Genomic DNA, 20,564 nt, shown 5'->3' with positions numbered 1-20,564 from the left:
CAGAGCACATGGAAAATCAAAATCCCTTGGAATATTTAAATAATTAAATGAGTTAATATTCTCATGGCATTCAGAAAGCAACACAATACATAGCACATAGAAGAACTTAGGCATTTAGAGGGAAGGAAACATGGAGAGAGGAGGGGAGGGAAAGGGGAAGTACTGGGGACTAGCTTAGAGCAAATTATGTCCCATGCTTTTATAATTACATTAGAATGAATCCTAATATTACATATAATTAAAAAGAACCAATAAAAAGGTAAGAAATTATAATATAATAATAAATTCAACTGACATTCCAAAAAATATTAAATAATTGGAGAGAACCTAAAATAGGAAGAAGTTAAATAAATTTTGGTAGAATCAAAAAAGAAGTAACCACACATTTACTATTATTATTATGTAGATTTAAAATAAATATTTATAGAGCTAAAAGCAACTGGTGCCATTCACAAAAAGTCAATAAAACTTTAAGAAAAAATAGCTGTTCAATTATGTCATAAATAGAAAATGTTGAGTTACACTTACTTTGACTAGGCATGATAATATTCTGTTCCAAGGGCTTATAGGAATAAAGAAAGATCCTTTAGGAAGATCTGTTTCTAAAGAAATTGTGTTCCATCCTAAAATAATATGTCAAAGAAAGACCATTATTTAACCTATTTAAAGACCTTCAGAGGATCTAATTTTACAACTTCCTTTATTATTATCATTCTTCCTTCAGAATACTTTTTCAAGTATGGCACAGTGTTAGAACTTAGTGAATTATAAATAGCGATGATGATATTATATCGTGTAGTTCCTGTAGCCTTCCTTATACCCTTTTTGGAAGGAAATTATAAATAAAATAAAGATAAAATAAAATGATAAGGGTATGTTACTTACAATTCCTAGAGAAAGATGTACACTAGATGTTTTAAAGTTCAGAGGTGCAGTATGAAGACTCAGGAATATTTCCTTAATTTTATATATCTTAAATGTTGTAACAAGAATAATAATAGAGCTGGGCATAGTATCATATATCTATAATCTCAGCTACTCGAGAAGCTGAGGTAGGAGAATTGCAAGTTTGAGGCCAACTTGGGCCTCAAACTTAGTGAAATCCTGTCTCAAAATAAAATTTAAGAAAAGGTTTGAGGATGTAGCTTAGTTATAGAGTGCCCCTGGGTTCAATGCCCTGTACCACCCCCCAACACAAAGCAGTTATAGGACATAGGTTTATAATTGAATGATATATAATTGCCATGCAATTGATAAATAGGGTATACTTTATTGTAATGAGTTTGGATTATACTCAGTTAAATTGTAAAGATCAAATACTGCTTATCAGAAACCTGTGTGATGACATTAAAGTGCTGAAGCCCTTTGGGAGTTGATCCTGCTCCACCTCACTTACTACGAGAAGTATGGTTTTGTCATGTAATAGGCTATCTTTAAGTACCATCCTTTACCCCCCTAGTGATTTTATACATCATTTCACTTAATTTTATATGGTCTTAAAAGAATATTCCACTATAGAGAGGTAACCAAAGTTTTTTCTAAGTGATTCTGTTAAAGTGCGAAGTGTGGTAAAGCAAGGACCAGCAAATTGTACACAACCCAAACTATTGCATGTCTTTATAATTGTAATGATATCACCCATGGCATTTTGAATGTTCAAAGCCCTTCTGAAACTTGACACAAAGATTATAATTACTTTTCTGGAGGTTATTACAAGATAATTGCTGACCTTCAAAGTGTATTTGTATCTATGTAATAATCCTATCATGGAAAGAGGCACAATTGTGAATAGAGTCTAGTTCCTAACATGGAGGTCAGATATGAGCTCTTATTATTTTCCTAAAGAAGAGCCTATATACTTTTTTTTCACTGCAGATAATTCCTCCCCATCTTATCCATTTGAGAGAAATAGCTTTGAATGACCCAACTGTCTCACTGTTTGGCATAGAGGAGGTGGAAGGGACTTACACACATATTTGTCTCTGATCTTGATTATTGTGGACCCCTCTGATGCTCTCTGGAGAAATCATAGAAACTTTGGAGACATCTATTGAACTTGCACAGGGAAGGGACATAGATGTTGGCTGCCTTGTTGCTCTGGGAAAAGCCAATACAGGTTTTATGGAAGATTTTCCTCTGTGCTTGTGGAATTTTTTAAACGTAGGACAGAGTTAAGAACTATAACATTTCTGAGTGTTCTTTTTTCCTCTTGAAGCAGATAGCCTTGAATCTCTTCTTTCAAAATATTTAAGTATTAAAAATTCCACTTCACTGCACAGAACTATTGAAGAATTTTCCACTTTTATGACTCTCAGTTACTAAACTCTTGTCTTTACAAAGGTCAAAGAATAGTCACTAGTACGTAAAGTTACTAAGAAATTATTTTATCACTACCAGAAAATCTAGGACTTGCCAGTGGAAAAATATATTTGGTCACTCAAAGTCTGTCAGGAGTATTGTTTTATGCAATTTCAAACCCAGTGGTGTTTGATGTTGCTCATTTAAAATTTTTCTTATAACCCAGTCTTTACCAAGTCCCCTGTGTCAAATCTTTGAAACCAGCAGTTTCAGTAATGTGCCAAGTATATGTGAGCATTTATTTTCGCATAGCAGCTCTAATGCACAGGAGGGAGCAACGCCTTAAGAAAGGTTAAAAGGAAAACTCCAGCAATTAATACTAATAAACCAGAAAGTTAAAGCAACTGTAATAAAACACTAGAGCATCTACTTTTTACTACAGACCCATTCCTTTATTAAGAGCCACCTGTTTGGTAAACATACCTCTGCCACATCAGCCACGGGCAAGTAATTAAGTTTAATAGGAGCTACTCTTATTTTGAAGAAGTTCTCTGTTTAAAGCCACAGAGGGGGAAGTTATTAAATTTAATGGACCCTAAACAAAAGCAAAGCTCTGTGTTAACAATGGAATGCTTAATATTATTCTCCACTTTATCAACTGTGATTGATTGGATTATTTTTTGCATTCTGTAAGTCAAAATTCATCGTGGTTTCTTTCTCTAAAAATAGGCTATCTTTTGACAAGAGCAGATGTGTTTTAATCTAACTTGGATCTCAGTTTACTCTAACTTTTGCTTTACTCATGCCGAGGACCAAAGAAGTGGTTTCTATTCCTCCTAGATCAGTTGGAGGTAGTTGATCCTGCTTACAAAGTTGACTAGGTTTGATTATATGACTAATTACAGCTATTTGCAGCTAGACTGAGGTACGAAAGCTCAGAATGAAAACTATCTACATAGTTTGACTCTGGTTTTATACATGGTTCTTGTCAGTTGTTTTTGTGGGGATTTAGTTCTGACACATGTACAACCACCCACACATAGGGAAAAGATTTAGTAATGAAAGGAATCATGCTTATACAGGAATGGTGAACACATGGTTATAAATTTTATTGAAAGATTTGCTGCAGTCTCCTTTTCCTAGAAGTAAACCTGCAAGTGTAAGCCTCATTTCACCAAAAGTATTAGTTTTCTCATGATACAATGTCCTCTCTGGTGCACTGGATCTGAAAAGAGGATAGTGGCGATTTAACTTAGGAAACCTGAGTTTTATTTTCAGTGTCACTAAAGATTCTTTGCTATTTGAAGATATATCAGTTTATTTATTGTGTCTGTGGTCCTGGATAAATGAGTTACTCAAAATTTCCCATCCACATGTCTCCAGAGGTTCTGCAAGGAATAAGATGACATCTATCCTTTTGTTCTTAGGACTTTTAGTTAAGAAATTTGCCTTACCAAGTAAATGCCAGTGAAAAACCAAGTTGCATCATTAGTTGCAAAAGAGTAGAAAAATGATATTATGTATATGTTTTTAAATCAATACTTATTTTTTAGATTAGTTTTAGGTTTACAGAAAAATTGAGCAGAAAGTACAGTTTCCAAATCTCCCCTGTCATCTCCCTTCCCACTTTCTCCCATCATTTACATCTCACATTTGTTACAGCTGATGAATTAATATTGACACATTGTTAGGAAATTAACTCTGTAGTTTACCTTAGGGTTTCTTTCATTGTGTTATGCAATTGTATGGGTTTTGACAAATGTGTACTGCCACGTATCCGTATCCACCACTATAGAACCATACAGAATACTTTCCCTGCCCTAAATATTCCCTGTACACCACCTATTTATCTCATCCTCTCTTCTCTCCTCCCAAGCCCCTAGAAGCTACAGATACTTCTACATCTCTTTGGTTTTGCCGTTTTGAGAATGTCATATAGTTGGAATCACAAAATACACAGCTTTTTCAAACTGGCTTCTTTTACTTAGTAATATGTATTTAAGTCTCCTCCATGTCTTTTCATGCCTTAAGATCAGGGAGCATTTTTTCTACTATTTAATAGTGTTCTGTTTTAAGGATGCCATTGTAGTTTTAAAAACATAAGGATGTTCTCCTTGCACCTAGAAATATCTCACTAATTCCTACTGTTACTTTATTAGTGATTGTTCTTATTAGAAAACATTTTATGCATTTCTTCTTAAGGAAGTACTTCCTCTGCCATAGCAACTGTTATCAAATGGTTTTTCCATATCTTTAGTCTGTTTTTTTAAAATAAAAATATTTTTCTTAATTTTGCCCATAGATACATTTCTAAATGTTCACCTTTAGATGATCATTCATATCAACTCAAATATAAAATAGACCTAGTTAAAAACAACAGTCCATTTATGCACTTACTTAGCCACCTTCCAGAATATTTGACTCTGGGTTAAAGGGTGCTCCTTTTCTCCTACAGGTGCCTGGCATTCCTGAAGTATGCCATGCTGCTTTCCTTTCCATGTAGCCCACTTCTCTGCATTGATAAGCAGGGCCCTGTTGTTCCCTCTTAAGAATTCCCATTCCAGCACCACTTTCCTCTTAGTAGATCATTCTCTTACCTGCACGCTTCCATGTGTCATTTCTGTACTTTGGACACACCTCTCATGTGTACACATTTTCCTTTAGTGTAATAGTTTGATTCTGTGCTGTTCTCTTTCTATAGAAAGTAAACTTCTTAAGGACAGTGTCTTTTTAAATCCTTATAACTTGGCACAGTTTTTGGCATATAGTAGGTGCTTGGTAATGTGCAATCAAACAAGTGTTAGTGAAAAAGAAGATGGAAAAAGGAAGAAGGGCAGGTAAAAGAAGAAAGGGAAAAAGAAGAAAAAAGATATTGTTCACCTGGAATAACAAAGGAAGGACAAAACAAGAGAAACTTTATTCCTGACAGGAAATAGTGCAGTAAGAGTGTGTATAAGCAGCATGTATTTTTTATCTCCAAGTCTTTTTGCAATGTGTTTCATATTTAGAACACATATCAAGACTACATCTGTTTCCAGAACTTGTTGCTAACAGTTAGTAATAATGCCAAGACATACTTTAGGTCCAGCTTGAAAATCAAATGATCAAATAGAATTTTTGATTTCTAATTTTGAATCTGACATTAATTATAGCCATCATGTAATAAAGTGTCAAAGTCCTTTCTGAGAAATGATAGAAATTATATTAACTAAATTATAAACTGAAGATAAAGGTATTCCTCTAAAAGAGAGCATGAGTTCTGTTTTTTTTTAAAATATATTTTTAGTTTCAACGGACCTTTATTTTACTTATTTATATGTGATTCTGAGAATCAAACCCAGTGTATCGCACATGCCAGACAAGTGCTCTATCACTGAGCCACAACCCCAACCCAAGAGTTCTGGTTTTGACAACTATTATTTCTCATGAACGCATGCCTTCTTCAGGTTGGATTTTTCTTATACTCCTGTACCTTTTTGAACCTTTCCTATGGGATGTGGTTTAATGTCATATCACGTCATGGTCAGTGGTCTGTGGGTGCACTGCAGTTTTTCAGTGTCCTCCTTAATGCCTGGTATCTGGAGCTGAACTCCTCCTTTATTATTAGCCTTTGCTAAGGTGGGCTAAAACGACTGTTTTTCTTTTGGTAACCATATCACAGTTTTTTCATATTTGTCCACTTCTGTCAAGCTGTATTTTCCCTATTTTTTAAAAAAAACGTTTAAAGCTGCTTTTTAAAATTCACATATGATACTTTCCACTTATTCTTGTTAGGCTTATCTCATTTAATCAAGGTGATAATTTTTGTCTACCAAGAGCTTTATAGACTTTAACAGTGTCATATGATAATCAGTAGCCTCTTGTGTTCCTTTCTAGGTGAGAAACCTTTCTTCATTTCATTTCTATCATTCCAAGTCAGCTCAGCAAGTATTTAACATATGCTTAAAATGTGCTTAGGCAGGCAAGGAATGAAAAAGACATAAAGACAAGAAGTTTTCAGTCTCATCAAGTAAAAAACAGAAAGCCAATATGATACAGTTTCATCGTGATGCTGGGCCATGCAGAGGTCAGGATAAACAAAGAATGCTCAGGATTTTAGTGAAAGGAGACTCCCCCCCCATCTGCTCTATTAATTCACATCCATAACCAACTTAAAGCCATTTCCTTTAGGAAAATTTAAAAATCAGTTCCTTTTGGCACAGATGATACTTTGAATTGCTTCAATGATTATATTTTCAACTTGAAAAAATTACTGTGTTGTGTGTGGCTTCATGTTGTTTTTTAATATATGACAAGAATATATATGATCTTATCTTTTTTTCAGCTAGATTGAAAGCTCCCTGAGGCCAAAGGCCTGGTTTCCTGATCCTTTTCAATCTCTTCCTAATTCCTACTTCAGTGCTCTGTACATGTCTGCTCATGGGATATACTTGCATTCAGCAGGAAAGTCTACTCAATAGTGCTACAAGCTTAAGAGTTACATATGATTGTCTGTAATTAGGAATTGGCTGATGTAGAGGTGGGGTACTGTAGGAGACTAATGACAATTGCCATTTAACCTTAATTTCAACTTCCATAAATACAAGGGTCCTAGCATGTGATAGATTATGGAATTTGCCAATATCTCAGATGAAGTAAAACAACACTGTTAACTCTATATTTTAACATTTACCCACCCATATGCATGTATTTACCTACATGCTGAATTTAAAATGGATATACATACATATAAATATTCTTGTCAGGTCTGTTATTTACCACATTAATAAATATCAACCATGATAATACTTTGTTCAGGAAAAATGAGACCATTGAAATTATTAAATCTTAGTATTAGTTTGTTACTTCATTGAGCATTGACCTCTCAGGAAATACTAATTGATCACTGCTGGTAGAAAAGGAACAAAGAAACTGCTTGATTATTTTAAATTAGCTTTTAGGTTTGCTAATATGTAGAAATAGTTATAAGGGAAACTTTAGAAAATAGGTAACTAAACGAGTAAAAAAAATAATTAAAATTCTATACGATAAATGCAAGTGACAGCACTTTTATTTGAATTGTTTCAAGTTATTTCTGGGTAGTACTTTATTTTGTTGGTCTTCCTGAAGAGCAAACAGGAAGGCAAATATTATTTAATTGGAACAGAATTTAAGTAACTCTGTCTGAGGCAAACCAAGGACCCCATTTGACTGACTGTACTGTCTAAATTACTATTTTTGTATGTGACTCAAGAGATTACTGGGCTGGGGATATAGCTCAGTTGGTAGAGTGCCTGCCTTGCATGCATAAGGCCCTGGGTTCAATCCCCAGCACTGCAAAAAGGTAAAAGAAATTACTGCATTTAAAATCTCTAAAAGTCATATACATTAAAATGAAATGCTGCTCAGGTAGAATTATTCCTAAATATCTTAAAGGATATTTTCCTTAAGTAGGAAGATGTCATGTCTTTTCCAGAGAGACTGTGGACTTAAATGGCCAACCTAGAAATAAAATCAAGCATGGTTGATTAGGATAAGACCAGTGTTTCATTATCTAAAGTTTACTGATCTCTCTCCAACCAAAATGTTCACTGTTCCAGCTCCCTGTGGTAATTAGTAATAATGCTATATAGCTAAGGGAATAATGATAACAAATATAATGATGGTTATAAACACACTCTACCTTGTGCCAAGCAGAGCAGTGATTCATGATAAATCAATAATAAATCCACTGATGTGGTCACAATAAATCCATAAACAATTAAAAAGGACCTTTTCTAAATAAAAACTACAAAGGAAATAAAGCCAGGCTTTAGAAAGGAGAAAAAAATCTGATGTAATGCTGTGGCACATAAGGAAACAAACTCATAAGTTCCCAGACTACACCTTAGAAAAACAGTACATTCTCAGCATGGCTTAAAGGTACATGTAGAATTGACCTAAAAGATCCCAAAAAGAAAAGATTTCGACTCTCTAAATAGATAACAGAGAAATTTAAAGTTGTCCTCTGACCTCTGAAGTTGGCAGGTGTCATAGGTATCTCTTTAAGGGTTAATAAAACCTCAGATAACCTCTGTAATACAGCAGATGGTTGAATTTGAATTGTAACATGCATCTTAAAGGACAATTGAACCAATACGGATAAAATAAGTCATTCCATAAAATTGTGTTGATTTGCTTTATCAGAAAAATATTTCCCCCAAAACAATTTCCCATGGCCCAGGCATATGGCATCATGATTAAACACTCACAGCATTGTTGGCATTGTGCTGGGCAAAGGACTTGGCTGGGAATTGAGGAACCTCTCTTTTAATTTTGGATATGCTCTTGGGTTCTTGAGCAGGTCACTGAATTTCTGTGGGTATTAGTTTCCATGTGTGTGAACTGAGTTAGTTGGGCAAGATGTTTTCCAAGGTAGCATGGAATTTTGGATGTCTGTGATTCTAAATTAAAGCCTGAAAAGGTAGGTTTTCATACAGGAAAGATTTAGTAATCATCACATCAGAAGACTAAATACTATCATCAATAATAACAACAAAGGCTAGGATAGTATTTCACTGAAGAACTAAATTAACAGGAACAACTACCAATAGATGCAAGAAAAGCTTTCTTTTGCATTTCGTTGATTCTGAAGGGAAGAACCTAAGATCAGGTGATTAAAGTCAAAAAGTACAGCTAGAGCTTGATGTTTGATTCTAGCAGACGCTTAAGGTGAAGCCCCATATATATATGTGTGTGTGACAGAGTCTACAGACAGATTCGTAAACCCTAGATTTAATATAAAGTTAAGGAACTTGATTTTATTGATATTTACATGGTTTTATATAATTTATCTGTATTAATATTCTTTACCAGAGAATGACTATAATGAGGTGTAATTTATCTTTCTGGAGAAATGAGCCAAGGGTTACCAAGACACAAGAACAAGTAAATTCTGCAGGGAGCAGGGGTCCCTACCTATAATCCCAGCTACTTAGGAGACTGAGGCAGGAGGATTGCTTGGACCCAGGAGTTAGAGACCAGCTTGGGCAGCACAGTAAGACCCAACCTCCAAAAAGAGAGAAAAAAAAGTGAATTCTGAATTAGATCAGAGTGAAGGCTTTCTATATTAAAGAAATTAGGCATATTTAGAGAAAATGTGATTTGAATCACAACAGGTTTCCTTTTACTAGTTACAGATTAAAATATGTAAATAAAATATACTTCCCAGAAAACAATGAAACATTATTGTCACAGTGTTTTATTTGATAAAAATATCTATTAATACAAATTGTTACCAACATTAAGTTCACTCATTTATTGAGCACCATTCTACTCAGTAGAGGTATCCTGATAGACAAGGCAGAAAAATGCATAGAGCTTTTGCTGTTGGCATATGACCATAGACTAAACACTTAGTCTTTGGAGCCAGATTCCCTGGGTGTAAGTCCAGTCTTCTTCACTCACTAGTTGTATCATTGCAGACTTTCTCAGTTGGTTCATACCTCATTTCTTTATTGGAAAAATGGTCACATGGTAATAACAGTGATAATAGTAATACCTGCCTCAAAAGGTGGTTTAAAGCCTGTGTGAAGCCCTTAGAGTAATGGCACTCAGTAAAGGTTAGCTGTTAGTGGAAAGGAGAGCAATTGAAAATAAGAAAATATTAACCGGAGATAGATATGTACTTTGAAAAAAGTAAAACTAGGTGATATGATGAGGAATCAATCTGTGAGCTGAGATCTCAATAACAGGGAGCTGGTACTGTGAAGATCAGGGGAAGGGAGAACATTACAGGTGGTGGGAAAAGCTAGTGAAAGGGCTCTTAGGTAGGAAAGATTTGGAGTGTTCAAGAAGGATGCCCAATGACTGGAGTATGTGGGCGACAGGAAGTCAGAGACTTCAAGAGCCTCTACTGATCAGGATCAGGATTTTGGTTCTGCTATTATGTGCAGTGTTAAACCTTGTCAGGTGTCAAGCAGAGCCATGAGACAGACTGATTTCTGTTTTCAAATGACCACTCTGGCTGTTGGGTGGAGAAGTAGAAGTGGTTGAGGAAGGAAGACAAGACTGTTCCGTAGGTGTGGCAGTCACTCTTGTGGGAGGATGGTGGCTTGCCTGGAAGTGGTGGGATGGAGCTGCTGAAGTGGAGAGAAGAGCATTTGGCTGGGTCATCAAAAGACTTTAGTAATGCTTTCTCCCAATTGTTAGTTTACTTTGAAAGGAGTAATATTGCGTCTTATAAAATTTTAATTAATGTTTTGATACTATTCATACACTCCAAAATAAAGTGGTAATTCAGGAATTACCTGACTTATTAGGTAGGTACAAAACCACCCACCTGGAAAATTCAGTCCAGAAATCTATTTTAAGAACCAAAATGTTTTGTTTGGTTGAAAATTATTAATTTTCAACAATTAGATTAACAATAATCTGATTATTTCCAGATAATTGGCACTGTGCAAACCCAGACTTCAGTGCAGTGTTGTGAGATGAATTTTGTTGGTTGAAACAGTATTGTATTTTCTGCTCTTCCTCTTAAAATGCAGGTAGTATGTTTTCATATCTTTCATAGTTTTTTCACAACAGTTCCTTTTACTGCTTTTAAAATGGGCTGAAATGAAAATAGCTACGTATGACTAAGCTGGCTCTGCTGGTACTCTTTAGATGGTCTATGCTGGGTAGTATGTGGCAGCGTCCTTGAAGTAAAGGGGATGCTGGGCAAGAGACTAGTGGTAACTCCAGCTCGTAAGCTAATCCCCTGCATTTGAGAAAAGTACAGCTGAGCAAGACACCAGCACTTGTCCTACCCATGAATGGAGCCAACACCCAGCACAGCTTCTTCCTAGAGGACTGAGAAATTGGGGCACATCTGAAATAGAAAGGCTCTTTAACTAAGAATGAGGAACTCATTCTAAGTAGAATCTTAACCACAGGCTAAAATTAAAGGAGAAAGCTTTAAATAGGTAAAACTGTTGGCATAACAGTTGTACTAAGCCATCGCTCCCTCCTCAGATTCATTAACTGTGCCCTAAAAAGAGCTTCTTCCTTATGAAAATCTTTAGTTTGGGGCTATAGAAATTAGCTTCAAGATCTTATGGGAAAAAAAAGATCTTAAGGAGATATGAATAGTTTTTCATACATTTCCTGTTTGAAAAGTAACAAAATTCCTGCTGTGATTGGACGCAAGTTTCCTCTTCTGATTGTAGTCCCAAAACACAGGCGTGTGTACTGAAAATCACTAGAGCCATTTGTTTGTTTGTTTGTTTGTTTTTTAAAGGAAAGGAGAACAGTAGAGTCAGAACCTAGAAAACACATTTCCCAGTGCCTTAAGCTGTTGAAACTGTACTTGACAGCTTTATTTTGAGTTTTGGAAACTCTAAGGACTCAGAAGAAGATGGCATTCAAAGGGTATTCATATAGGAAATAAAGAATAATCCTGAAAACTATATAGGTTGAAACTGGATGATAGATCTGCTATTTCTTTGACTGACAGATGCAGTTTTTCAGCCTTTCTCTGGCCTTTTTATTTAGAGAAGGGCACAATAAAAGAGAATATAAGTTAAAAAAAATCACTGTAAAGAGAGTACAAAGCCAGACTGACAAGTAGCAACTAATGAGCCACTGGAGAAAAAAGCAGTCATTTTTAAAAGGAATAAGCTGTAAAGACTGGGTGATCTACTGAAAAGACAGTCATTTTCATCCCATGAGCCAAAGGATCTGAATCCTGTTGGTACAGATGTGTTATAATCAGTTTTCTTCCTCTGAAGATGAGGGGCTAGGCTTGCTCCTTCTCACAGTCCTCTCCAGTCTTAAGGCTTTCATACTGATCTTTTTAACTACAATATTGAAAATCATCTCAAAAGTGGGTTAGGAGATAGGTAACTGGACACATATTTAAGTCACTTGAAGCTAGAAAACTGAGAAGATACAGTTTTGTTTCAGCTCTTTGTAGATTTCCCAAGCTGGTATTTGAAGTGTTGGTTTTGGCCTCCCAGAGCCACAGCCTATGCCATGGGTCCCTGTTGCCTATTAAGTTGCACATCCCTGCTCTTCTTTGCTATGCTTCCAGGTAACTAAAAAAGAGAATACTCTTTCATCAAAGTGATCCCCATCTGAGGGTCTTCCTACAAACATTTTAATAAAATTTCAAACTGCATATTTTAGAACTTCTCAATGAAAGTTTGAAAAAAATCTTCCTGAAGATTTCTAGAAGTCAAACAGAACCACTTTAGGTTATGTAGGTGAAGTGGAGTCATTCACATTGAGGGAAAATCCTTCAGTTACCTAAAAATGTGGCAGACAAGGAGGCTCTAACAAATATAATAACCAGGTTACCACTGAGGGAAACAGGAAAAGAATAAAAAGATTGATAAAAATATAGTCTGTGAGTTGGGATTGTTGAGTTCCCACAGCGTCACATTGCATATGAAGAGGCCCATGACCCAGCATAGTTAACTGACAAGTACACCCTGGAAGCCTGTCAAGATGCTGTCTCCAAAGGCACTGGCTCAGAGGCTGTGTCAGCCAGGAGAGGTAGAGCCTTGGGCAGATGCAAAGAACATGAAAAAATTTTAAAAAAGGAAAATTTCAGCAGGAAGGAGGAGGCATCTTCAGGAACATCTTCTACAGTAGTTCAGAAAATCCAGAGAGTAAGGAAATTAAAAAGACCCAGGACATTCATGCCATCTGAATTAGTAGCTTTTCTGAAGGCAGAAATCACTTAAGGCTTAGAGATAAATGATACCATATTAGAACCTAAGACAAATTAAATGCAGATAATATTAATAATTATAAATAATTATACCAACCAAGTCCAAAGTTGGGAAAATAAAAATGGTTCCAGGGCCATCTATGAATACCAAAAATTCATAGATGCCCAAGTTCCTTATATAAGAAGATGCAGTATTTGCATTTAACATGTGAACATCCTCCTATATATTTTAAATCATCTCTAGATTACCTATAATACCTAGAACAATATGAATACTATGTAAATAATTGTTTTAAATACATAGAAAATGCTTTCACAGACATTATCTTATTTAATCACAGCAACTCATTGGAGTATTACTATCATTATGGTTTGTATTTTTCCAGTAGGAGATTAGGTCTTAGAGACAAGGACATATCTTGGGTCACATAGTGAAAGAGAGGAAGAATAAAAACCCAACCCCAGGTCTTGACTCCAAATAATATGCTTTTTCCCACTATGCTTTGTCATAGGAGTTTCTACTTCAAAACCAGACTTTTGCTACAAAAACCCGTTGGATATCATCCAAAGAGGAATTTTATCTCACTGTTCTTAAACAGGTCACACCTAGATAACAATAATAGCCCCTATAAGTAGCCAGCACCTATGCTTGATGTAGGTCAAAGGACTCAAAATAAAGTAAAACTCATCAAATCTCTAACCAGAAATAATAGTGTAAATACTATACCTTCCAATTTTATAAATATACATTGTATTATATAAGCTAAAATGTTCATATTAATGACGTATTAAACTTCAAAGTCTGAGCTTTTATATGTAAGAAAAGGAAATTTAAGGCCACTTAAATTATATATAATAACATATTCTACCCCGTAGGAGTTCAAACATTGATATAAAAATTATTTATTTTAACTTCAGATAACGTAGATCAATTTGCTTAAGGAATCTAGAACGAAGAACAAAGAGAAATGTCTCCCATCATTACTCTCATTGAATGTATAAACCTAATGTTAGTGTTAACCCCATTTACTACTAGACTTAATGATAAAAGTTTTTTTTAAAATACTAATGGTGTTTCCATTTTCTTTTGGTATGTGTTACAAACTTTTGTTAAAAATTACATATTTTTATTTTATGGGCAAATATTCTAAAATTTTCAATTGACATTTTGTAATTGGAGAGAAAACTTAGATTTTTTTTTTTTTTTGCACATTGGGTACATAAATTTATTACCTCATTTCAAAAAAACTGTAAACTGTAGTACTGTTTAAAAAAATTTTTTTTAGTTGTTATGGATCTTCATTTAATTTGTTTATTTATATGTGGTGCTGAGAATGAAACCCAGTGCCTCATTAGGCACGCATTCTACCACTGAGCCACAACCCCAACCATGCAATACTGCTTTTTAATGAATGGGATTTCTCTTTACAGGAACAGTATTTCTAGTAGAATGTTTGATGATAGTTTTGGAATTCTCATGATTGTCTCAATTGTAGTAGAATCAGACTTTAGATCTGGAAAGCTCTTGGAGATAATCTAGTCAAATACCCTTTTTTAACTGGCTAGGAACTTGTGGGTCAGGGAGGAGAAGGAACTACTCCCTTATCATCCTGCTCAGGTTGGGCAGTGTTGGGGCCAGAACCCACATCTCCCATTGTTGGTCCAATACTCTGTAATTATTTGCTCCTGCTGCCTTCCTCAGAGGCTGCAGATATTCATTTTTACTGTTATTTATTTTTTTTATTGTTGTACATGGCCATTATGACCTGAAGGAGTAAACAAAACAATCTAACCTGGAACCATCTCCTCCTCTTCTTTTTTTCCTTTCGTCTTTTCACCCAAAATTAAGTCCTTCTGAAGAGATTGAATAGGTTTTGCCCTTCATCTGCAGTAGCACCATCTCTCTTGATCAGTCACCAGCTGTTTGGACCACATCTGGAGTGGGCTCAGTGAACATTATTCTCAGGCTGAAAAAAATAGGACTTGGATTTTGTCCTTGGCAGGCGGAGAACTTCACTGTTTGAGAAGCTACTACTGAACTGCTGTGTTTGTCCCTTGTCCCGCAGCTCACTGAGCAAACCAAGCTTGTTCTCTCACCCTTTTTTTTTTTTTTTTTGGTCATCAAAACAAGTAGCTCCTCTCAGACACCTTAATACATAATTAGGTGTGTCTGTTTACACTTGGGAGACAGAAGCCTTCATGTCTCGAAGAAATACAAGGATCGGGGAGCAGCCACAAACAGATGTTGAAAATGTCCATTTGTGGCAAGTTTATTGCTATAGCACCAGGAATAAACAGAGATGAAACCCCTCTGGAGGGGTGTGTGTGTATCAGGAAAAGTGTTATCGAGCAGAGGAGAAAGTGAAAGGAGGTCCTGATTCCTTTTTTTTGTTGTTGTTTTTTGCTTTTCTGATTTGCGGTAGTATTTGTTTATCTCATACAAGAAAGAAAACTTCACTATTTGACTTTGGCTGTTTGAAGGCTTTTGCCAAATGCTTAACAATCTGTAGGGTTTGATTTCTCTCAAAAAAACCACTCTGAGAACAAGGCTGTATGTAACTAAGATGTGTTTGTTTTTGTTTAAATCACTCAGAAGAGAAATCATCTCTTGTCCATTGTTAAAAGAGAGGTTTCAATCAAAGGAAAATTCTACATATTCTAAAATATACAAACAGCTCTTTGAAATTGATGCCAAATCAAACTCTAAAAGGGACGTTTTTCTTGCAGAAGTTTTGAGTTAATTCCGTGTGCAGGGCTTGAGTGGAAAGACTCTGAGAATTTCAGAGGAACGAGTTACTGCAACACCACATTTGGATTTGGAAGTTACATAAGGAGCATTGTCTAACTGTAGTGCAGACTTTGTACATGATTTTAGACTAAATCCTAGCAACAAAGAAAAAGGAATTATTTTCAAAGTAAGTCAATTTTAAATAGAAGGTAATAGTTTGGTTTCTGATGTCATTGGATCCAAATATCCAATGTGAAAAAGCATACTAGCTATAATTTTAAAAAGAAATAGTTAAAATGTCCCTAATTTTTAAAGGTACATTGTTGCTTCCATTATCGGGAATTCTATTTGGTTGAAAAGTAATACATACTAGGAAGGAAGTGTGGTATGGGAAAGGAACGTAATAGGAAACCTAAAGATTTCACTTTGGTTCTGCCACTAACTAGCTCTGTCCTTGAGATGCTTTTTTTTTTTTTTTTTTTTTTTTTTGACTAAACTTCACTGTCATTTGTTACCTATTGTTCCTCCCTTACAGACTCTTTGTGAAGACAGACCAGATGTATGTAAAACAGTGAAAAAGCAATGTGCAAATTTGAGATGTTACCTTTTTATTTACTTATTCTTCTTGAGAGTCAGTCTTGGATGTGAGAACTGATCATTTATTGGGACTGAAAGGAGTCAGAGAAAGGTTTTGTGGGTAGAAGAAGAGGGCAAGCCAGGGTGCAGGCTAGAATAAGAGATGCGTTGGAAGCTGTGATCAGAGCTATGGGTCTGGAGCTAACTGGAGCCCTTTGGGTTCAGACACCCAGATGTCTTAGTAGGTCAAGAATGGCAGTTGGTTGAAGATGTACAGGTAGAAGTCTGAAGGTACTCACAAATTGCATTTAGAATGAGAATTTAGGTCGGATTTGGTTTTGATATCATTTTAAAAAATGTTTTTTATGTATTACTCTGAGAGGTTCTGTAACACATTTAGAGGTAAGTAGCTCAAAGGTTCCCATTCTTAAGGAATTTATAGGTCAGTATAGGCAGGTGATGATGTGCTTATAGGACAGATACCAATGAAGAACTAAGTGCAGAAGAAAGAGAGATTGCCATGGTGGTGTGGGGGTGGGGATGTAGGCGGTTAATACAATAATGTACCAAGAAACTCCCTGGATGAAAGGGATTTTAAAGACTGCTTAGAATTTCAAGAAACTAAGGTAGGGTGGAGAGAATACTACTGAGGAAGAAGGAAAACCAAGGCAGCACAGGTGGGAAAATGAGAAATGGGAAAGGCCTCAGTTTGATTGGATTATAAAAGTCAAAAAAGAAGTAGAATGAGACACAAGACTGAAAAGGTAAGTTGGGATAAGACTGTTGGTCCTTTAAATGTTTGTATGTGCCTAATGCAGAGATCTAGACATATACCCGAGCCTGAGTGAAAAAGCATGACATGACGTCACAGGCCAGGTAGGCAGCAATGAACAAGGAGTCTAAGGAATCAGGAAGTTGAATAAGAAAGGATTCAGGAATCCAGATAAGCCACCTGAGCGGAAGATACAACACAAACAAAAGTGGACCTTGAGTATAAGGCAGCCCTCTGTCACAACCAGGAAGCCTCTTATATATTTCCTCCTGGGACAGGAACCAATCCCAGGGCATGACCAGACCAGGCCTACCTTGGGGAGCAGGTAAGTGGATGCATCTGACTGTGGAGGGAGAGATGAGGATAGGCCCTGGCAGGATGTGCTTTCAGGCTAAAGCCTGTCCCTCTGGCTCTAGGTTAATAAGGGCTGTATTAGGCCTGGGGCAGGGGAGTCTGCTGGAGCTGACTTCTGAGACTGAATAGCACTCTGGTAGTTCAGGTTCTGGATCTGGGCATTGGGCAACTTGAGCCACAGGCCTTAAGGTCCAAAATGGCCTCAGCACAGTTGGTTCCTTCCAGGACACAAAGCCTTTCCAGGTCTATTTTGGGAATTGTATCTGAGAAAATGGTGTCCCAACCTTGTCAGGTTTTTCATGATTCTTCCTTGTAATATACTACCGTCTGGAGCTGACTTCTCCTTTCCCAAGGCCTATCTTTTGGATCACAGGTAGATTTGGTTAGATTTGTTGGTCCTTGATTTATAGTGGCTTTTATATGAAGCAGAGAATTAAAATTCTGAAAACACAGTGCGTATGTTCAGGAGTGGTAGAAATTGGCCTTTAAGGTGATTGTTGACTTTTCTTAGTCTCCTTTTTCTACAGCAGCAGCATTCTTTTCTCAATCAGGATTCCTACAGAAGAGTTTTGTTGAACCTGGAGCTGAGCATGTGGGATTATTCAGGAACTTCAGGATTCTGAGTCTCAGCTCATATGTTTTCTAGGTGGGACTGTCTTTTTTGCAATAGTTGCATTAAGAAGGAATGCCCTTCTGAGATGGAGATGTTTGCTCTTTGTTGTGTATTCTAACCAAGAGTCAGATAACCTGAGGAATATAAAATGCCATTTGCTTCTGATTACTCAGAATATTAGTAGTAAAGACAGTATGCAAATTCCAGCACTGGTTAAGCATGTCATATCAGTGGTAGGCATTAGCCTCCCCATTCTGGGACTCCTCCTCCTTTTCATCCCCAGGGGTGTCATCGATAATTGATCAGGAACCTTTTCATCATTGCCCTCCATTAGCTATGGCCAGCTGTTAGAATTCTCTTGAAAATGACCTGAATTCACACACCTTAGAGGAGACTGTGGTAGCAGAGCCCCACAAATCTGTGGCCAGGTCCCAGGCCACCATTTACTGTAACCTTGAGGAAACCATTTCATTTCTTTGAGGTTAAATTTGTCTTCCCCAAAATGGGGTTAGTGACATCGTATACCCAGTAGAAGGGCTTCAATGGGATAAATCTTCTCTGCAGCCCTGGGCCATGGCAGTGGTATCTCAGTTGCTTGGTTAGCCACTCTTTCCTCTTAGTCAATCTTTGCTAACACCACGGGATACTATGACTATTAAATCACTTATAGGATTCATATGGTTGTAGAAAAGCAAAGACTGGCCTGTTAACAACAGTCAGATCTGGTTCCCAGCCCATCATCAGGCAGCTTCGAATCAGAGCATTCCTGCACAATGGGTTTCGGCTTGCTACCAGGTTTGAAGGAAACGTGGCTCAGATTTTTCCACTGAAGCACCCCAAAGGGCAGAGGAAAACTAAGGGCTCCTTCACTGTGCCAGCATTCCCCAGTAGGTGGGCATAATATACTTCCCCCAAGGAGAATACTTTGAAGTTTCTTGTTATATCTAAAAATTCATGTGAAGTTTATAATATGTCTGTCTTTGTTTTAATATAAAAATAATGTTTTAACTTACTCTAATATCAGCTAAATGTCCCCCTTCAGGAACCCTCCCCCATTTGTCCTCTTCTTGTATTTCATGCCTTCCTATCAGCCAAGCTTTAGTATATAATATATAACATCTCAACCAGTTCATAAATTTCTGCTTTTAATATAGTCCAAGTTACCACTAGCACAGGCCACAGGAAAATACCAGGCTGTCCCCTCTGAATTCAGCCTTTTTTGAAAGATTTACTTAGGAACAATTTATCATTTAGTTGCAATTTTAAAAATAATCTTAATTGACCACATATGTTATCAAATAAGAGTTGGTCTTGTAGTCTCTGCCTCTTTCCCTATCTCTTCCCGCCCCCTCATGTGTGCATGCGCACTGCATTCTGCCAGGATTTCAGAAAATTAATTATGCCACTCTAGGCAGATAACATCACAGGAAAGCCTTCTCTGATTTAGGAAAAGATTACTAATATTGAAGCTGTTACTTCTAGGAGGGAAAGACTATCACTTTTAAACCTCTTTGCCTCCTTTTCCTAGTTCTTCCTCTCTTAATTGTGGCTCCATGTTTTGGTAGCCATAAGTTATTAGTGGTTTTTAATTTTTCTGTAACCGAAATAAAGTCTGAAAGGGTGGATTTGTCCCTTTTTTCCTCCTCTTTTCCTTTTTTTCCTGGCTAATCGGAGGAACGCAACCACATCTGAAGCCACTTGGCTCATTATGAATTTCATGGAAACTGATTCTCTGAAAGTGTTTCCATATGTGTGTTCCCAATATATCCCATCCTCTCTAAATGGGAGCACAGACGTGTGCATGGGCTGGAAATGGCTTCAGGATGTGACAGAGCAGTCATATGACTGCCACGGCACTGTGGGTGGCCCCTTCTGAAAGACACGGTGTCCTGGGTGCTGGCCTCCTTCCTGCAGCGGATCTGGTTTCAAAGACTATCCACCCTTCTCTAGGATTTAAAAAGTTCCTAATCAAGGTCCAGCAAGATCTCTTTTTCTTTTTCTCTGTTTTCTGTCTCCCACCTCCTCCTCCTTTGGCTCTTTCTTTTCTGTTAGTCTCCTTCCCAATCTGCATACATGTACACTCACACAGCTACGACCTGCCCCCTTTCCCTTTACAAAAAGGAAATATGCTATTCCAGCAATATCCTTAACATTTGGGTGGATTGAAGGCATGGTTGATGTTTCTGAAGATTGCCAGTTTCCCACTCCCCTTCAGCATTAACATACTTTCTTAGCCTTAGAATCAGGCAGTCTTTCAGAATTTGTGAGCATGCAGTGGAAAAGTACAATTCATTACAACACAGAAAACAAATATTTATACTGGATAGTTGAGGGCATTCCCCCCCCTTTTTTTAAACTGAAGTTTGCTAGCCATTTCATCATCTTAAAAAATTGATTTCACATTCTAATTTTTCTGGTTTCTTCTCCATCAGCATGATCCATTACATTTCTCCCATATACAGCATATTTCCCTAATTATTATCTGATGAAATTAGATTTAATTTAGTGATAAATACTTGATTATTTTTTAGTGTGAGGGGATAAATTCAGG

General features: G+C 36.6%; 1 protein-coding gene across 9 annotated transcripts in view; it reads left to right on the top strand.

The window, feature by feature from the left end:
- Positions 1-20,564, top strand: part of Runx2 (RUNX family transcription factor 2) — a 326,853-nt gene that overhangs the window by 88,353 nt on the left and 217,936 nt on the right. The gene's annotated exons all lie outside the window — the stretch shown is intronic.

The sequence above is a fragment of the Sciurus carolinensis genome, chromosome 7 (assembly GCF_902686445.1).
Source record: "Sciurus carolinensis chromosome 7, mSciCar1.2, whole genome shotgun sequence".
Taxonomy (NCBI): Eukaryota; Metazoa; Chordata; class Mammalia; order Rodentia; family Sciuridae; genus Sciurus; species Sciurus carolinensis.
This window is presented reverse-complemented; position numbering and strand designations above follow the sequence as displayed.